The sequence below is a fragment of the Patella vulgata genome, chromosome 2 (assembly GCF_932274485.2).
Source record: "Patella vulgata chromosome 2, xgPatVulg1.2, whole genome shotgun sequence".
Taxonomy (NCBI): Eukaryota; Metazoa; Mollusca; class Gastropoda; family Patellidae; genus Patella; species Patella vulgata.
In genome coordinates, this window is record NC_065880.2 from 69,473,757 (window position 1) to 69,480,059 (window position 6,303).

A 6,303-nucleotide genomic window follows, 5' to 3' on the forward strand; every position below is an offset into this window, starting at 1 on the left:
TTCCTTTTATCAACTGTGTTGCCGTTATGACCTCTCAAGCCACTGCAGATCCCAACAAAAAAATATATAAAATTTTCTAGAACTTAAGGGTTAAAATGTTTTGTAAATATTAATGTCACCTTCCACAGGATTGTACACTATAGTATAGTAAGAGACAAATCTAGCTGTATAGATGTACTCTATTTACATACATATATCTACATAAGACAGAAATTAAATGATATGTAATACACTATTAAAATAACTGATGAAACTACATACAGTACTCGGAATTATATACAAATCATAATACTATAAATAATAACAAAGAAATGAGAGTAAGAATGTAAACAGATGAAAAAAAAACCTATACACAAATACATAACAATTACTAATAGTTTTATACAACTAAACATAGGCCTACATACGTGGTATTGTATTCATTATTTCTCACTTTAAGATAGGCCTACATATAAAAATCTATTAATGAAATAAATAAAGATAACTAAATGAAATAACAAATACTTAGCTTTTATTTTAGCGACTGGGATTCTCTAGTTTTCCTCAATAATAAATAATATTAAAAGCTAAGTAATTGTTATTCCATACAGTTATCTTTATTTATTCATGTTTGTCAATTACTAAATGTCATTTAAACTAGTTTTTATTAATTCATTATTACATTAGACAGAAGTAACAACAAGGTTGTACTTGTCATTGGCAGTGACCATGGCCAAACTCGATATATTTGATTAGCAAAAGACTGGAGATTCAAACAACACAATATAGAATACAATTACTGTTTATTACAGCGAGGTGCTTCAACCATTACTAAAGACCCAAGAATCTAAAGAGGCTTGCTGAGTAATAAACAGTAGCCCAAATATATTTCATAGGATTGTGTATTTTGAAGGAATAATTTCTTACACATATCAGTTCACTACTTTAGTCTAAAAGTTAACGAGCAGAGTAGACATGGAAGAATTTTCCTCCTTCTCATTGTAAAGCTTTTTTTCAGTGTTTGAAAACTAATATTCAAGACATTTAGGTAACAGAATCTCTTAAATGATCAAGGTCAAATAAAGATCAGTTACATAATTTTGAAAAACATCTCAGGAAAGTGCAGTTATTTTCAGATGGCCATGTATCTATAAAAGTAAATAAATGACTAATAGTAATATATAATACAAGAAAACAAACATATACTATTGTATTGTAGTACAGATATACATGTTTTTGTTCTCTATATGGCAGTTTTTTTTACAAATAAATGAACCCCACCAACATCAAGATTTTATTCAAAATTAATGTCTACTGTAATCATATACAAGGGAATAAAAATGGAAAATGACATTAATAACACTTTTTACAAACAAGCAAATTCACACAACCTTTAAAAGATCAATAGAGTGCACATCATATATCTGAACAGATAATTTATCATAGAAACATAAAATTTAAGTGTCCTGTTTGACTTTGAACTATTGAAGAGGTTAAAAGCAAAAGGTTGAATACACTAAAAATGTGATAATTGCACAGCGACAAAATATTGGTCAGTGTAAGATGTTACACGTAGTTTCCATCCTGTAGTTTTACAGTAAGCAGAAGTTATATGCCCCACAACAAACAATCCTTGCTCAAAATAACTTAAATAGATTTACAGGTATTGCATTTTGCATTTAAACTATTCAAACAGAGATTACAATTGGAAATATTTCAGTTTGTTAGGATGACACATTTTTATAATGTACAGTAATTACAACCTATGATGGAGTAACAGCACATGAAGTGGCATAACAATATTGGAACAGCTCTTTCCCAAAATGTGATAAATCACATTTAAAATCTTACATTTTCCAAACCAATTTCTATATATCACGTAAGTTAAAACAGCAGTGCTCTCATTTCACCCATTTTTGCCAGTCTTGACTATCCAACTGGCAGAGAAATTGACCAGCTTAAGAACTTATTTGTCAGCCAAATTACATGCCATAGAATTTTAATTTAAAAGAAATCAACCATACAAAAGGAGATAGAGTTAAATTTATAGATTTTATGTGTAAAAAGATTGAAAAATATATAGAAAAGAATGGCATAATGCTACATCTTGCCGTTCCAAGGTAAACAAAATATGTCAAAAATTGGAAAACTGGCACGATCATGAAGTGAAAGTCCTGCTGTTAAGCAGTATTAATGAAATAATGTATTAAATTCACTTAGATTTAATCATTTTGCAATTGGTATTTTTCTTAAACATCTAGCATGGAGTCATCCTGTTTTAGAAAAAAAAGCTCTTCATTTAGATATGCATATACAAACAGAATGAATATGGTAGATGATTTCTCACAACAAATACACATTTTATAATCATTAAACTCTAATATATTAATCTACATTTCTACAGTATAATTGTATATATTATCTATAAAGGTTGAATTGCTGATAAATAAAAATAAAAAAACAAACCAAAATTTAATAAAAAGAAAGAATACACATAACAGATTGTGCATAGATATTGTTTACACTGGTTTAAAACAAATTGTTTAAAATATCCTTCAGGCAGAAACACCATAAAATTTCTCACAGGCAATCCTTTTCCATAGTTTATGGTAAACAAGCCAGCAACAAGGCTGATGGCCCCTGCTGCAATCCCAATATAAATAGATTGCACATATTAATTAATTGCACATTTGTCTTTTTGAAAAGTATTGAACAATCAATCTGATTATCTATACTTAGTCTTAGCAGAAAATGTCCCAAAGCATCGACCAATGAAATTGCTTAGCTCTGTTTAGCTTTAGCTGAAAATGTTAATCATTGAACTCAGTCAAGACATTCACGTAATGAACAATGAAACAACCAAGTTTAAACATTCTACCTCAATTAAAAGTCGAGTTGTTGTTCTAATGTCTTGACCAATCAAATTGCTTATCGCTACTTAGCCTAAGCAGAACATTCTCATCATTGAACTTAGTCAAGGTATTAATATAATGAATCTACACTTTGAGTTTCACCCCTCTCTCACCCAATCTGATCCAAAGTTATTGTGTTCTAAAGTCTCAACCAATCAAATTACTTATCTGTGTGTACCCTTGCTTGGAAATGTGCATGATCAAACAAACTCAAGGCATTCACCTAATAGACACCTACACCAAGTTTGAACATTCTAGCTCAATTAGAAGGAGAGTTATTGTATTCCAAAGTCTCAACCAAGGAGAAAATGCTCATCATCGAAATTAGTCAAGGTATTGGTGTATTGAAATAATACACAAGGTTTCACCACTATCACTCAATTAGAATAAAAAATTTTGAAAGGCGGCGAACAAAATGGTGTGATAAGAATCAACGACCATGATCAAGCGAATGAGAAATTGGGTTTAACATCCACTTGACACAACCAGGATGTTATCTTTACTCTCTTATTAGGCAAGCAAACTTACTACTTACATTCATGGATCAAAATTTTGCTGTCAAACGTTTCATACAGGACCCTGGGGAAGAGGTACAGAAATTGGAGACACTGAGGCATCCCAATATTGCCTATGAAAAATCTCATGGTGTGTATGGACCTTAATAAATGAAGATATGACGATGTTGATTATAGTTTTGTTGAGGGTGAGATCAAACATTGCATAGTTCTTAAATCTCATTGATATAACAATGTTTATGATATTTCTTGTCAAAAATTTTGAGAAAATCTCACATATGATGTAATATAAAGACAGTGAAAACAAGGGTTTTCCACTGGACATGATCAAATAAGGGGTCAATTCTGCCACAAAAATTAACACAAAATAAATCTATGACCTAATACACTAGCTAGATATTGCTATTACACATGTTAAGGTTCACAGAGTCCCTTTAATAATCTGACATCAGGATTATAGCTAATATAAACCTACAGTGAGTGTATTTAGTAAATTATAATGATGTAGAGAAAAAATATCCAATACAGAAAACAAAATGGTCTCATCTTAACTAATTTAAATACGCAACTTACTAATTAGGGGCCTTTTTCATAAAACTCTAAAATCTCCATAAATAGATTGCAACTTAAAAACAGCACCTGAATACAATTGTGAGCTACCATTTTTTCTTAAAAAAAGGAGTTAAGTTACAATCATTTAAGTTTTCATGGAAAAGGCCACTAATTTAAAATAATCTGTAGATCTTTGTGTAAATATATTTCGTTATAACATAAGATAATGCACCAAGATTTCAACGATTTAATAGAATTTCACCTGATATATGGTCATCTTGTAAACATATGGTAAACGAACCTTGTGTCATACCAAAGTGACTCTTATATCTCACTAACAAATGTAACAAGCAATGAACCAGTAAGAACAAAAAAAAAAAAGTTTACTCTTTTAAAAAAGGGAAAACAAAATCATCAACTAGTGCTTGAGCAAGATGTGCAGCTAAGCCCTATAAAATAATAACAATGATATTGGCACTCTAATAAAACCTGTATATAAAAAGACATATATATTAACAGATTGATGAAGTCATTATTATATTTACATCATGGTTTTATATGTGGTCAATAATCTTTAACTATGAATTATTTCTAATTTCAAATTAAATCTTAAAATTATTAATTCAAACTATGAATCATTTATTTCAAAATACGAATCATTCTTCATTTCAAACTATGAATCATTCTTAATTTCAATCAGAATCTTAAACTATGAATTACTATGAATCAATCTTAATTTCAAACTATGAATTCATATTAATTTCAAACTATGAATCCATATTAATTTCAAACTATGAATCTTTCTTAATTTTAATCTGAATCTTAAAACTATGAAAAAATCTTAATTTCAAACTATGAACCATTCTTAATTTCAAACTATGAACCATTCTTAATTTCAACCTATTCATCTAAAAATGCAATCTCAAAAATCTTGTTTTGTTGTCATGACTATTTATTTCATGTTGGATTTTTTTTTACAGAATAATTCTTTTGACAGATGCAAATATATACAATTGTGTCTAGGGATAATTTTCTAACAGTTCTACAACTTTTAACTACCTGTACCATTTAAACTAATAAATCCTATCAACTTCATCACAGGTGCAATATATATATAAATACAAACTTTATATCAAAGCTGAAGGATTTGACTTCAATATATAATTTGAAAGACTTGCCATCTTTATAAAACTCTTAGACTTAATAAGAGTCTGTTTGTATTCCTAGCCATAACTGTACCCATTGGTTCCATATTACTTTCTCAATTTCTGGTGTCTTGAGAAACCTATATTTATAGAACCTTCCATTTCCATACTGTTTCTTTTTGATTCTAACCGGTTTTCCCATCAGCACTTAGACTGCCTGAAAATCGGCGGTAATTAGTGCTCCTTATACCACCCCAACCTTCCCAAGTCACATGAACAGCTGTGGCGTCCCAAAGACCTAGTAGTATATGGTCCTGTAACATGGAGTGCTATTCACATATCTCGGGCGGTGAAAGATGGGTTTGATCATTACAGAAACATACAGGTTTTCACTTTTGTCTAAAGGTGTTAGTCAATATTTAGATATACCAAGTGTTAAAGGGTTAATCATGCTCAGAAACTGAAAGCACATAAAATGCTATGTATTCTGAAAGCCTGGGTAGTCATGAGTTGATTTAGGTTTACTGTGTAGGAAGGATATCTGGCAGCCTTACACCAGAAATGGTGAATGTACAGTAATATAAAACCAAGGGATAAGAGAATGGCTGTAAGCGTGGTATTTAATCGTCAAATATAATATAGTAGTTCAGTGGTAACAAATAAATATTATTTAATCAAATATTCCATCATTTAATTCATTAGTAATTACCTCTGTAAACCATATCGCCCTGGATAACACCATTAATCTGATCTGGATGAAACAATGAAAGTCTTGATCATCCATGATGATATGTAGTGTACAGCGATAGCAACTAAATGCCACTTTATATGTACACACATATGGCACAAATATTTGAACATTTCGTTATCTAATAACTTAATCCCTTTGATAATCTCATCGTTATATAATATATACATATATCACATCTATGTCTATTGTTATTCCTTTCCTCCTACAGCTATACAGATATAACAATATATACATACTAAATATAGATATAGCATAAAAACGAAAGTAATATTAGAACAGATCACATTATAGAACACTGATCTTGAAATTTGAAATGAAATAGACAAAGAAATGAATGTACCGATTTGTAAGGTATATATACATGTACCAACACTAACTATTCAATATAAATAGTGCCAATAAGAAAGTGCAAACATTTAGAAAATTACTCTTGAAGTAAAAATGAATTC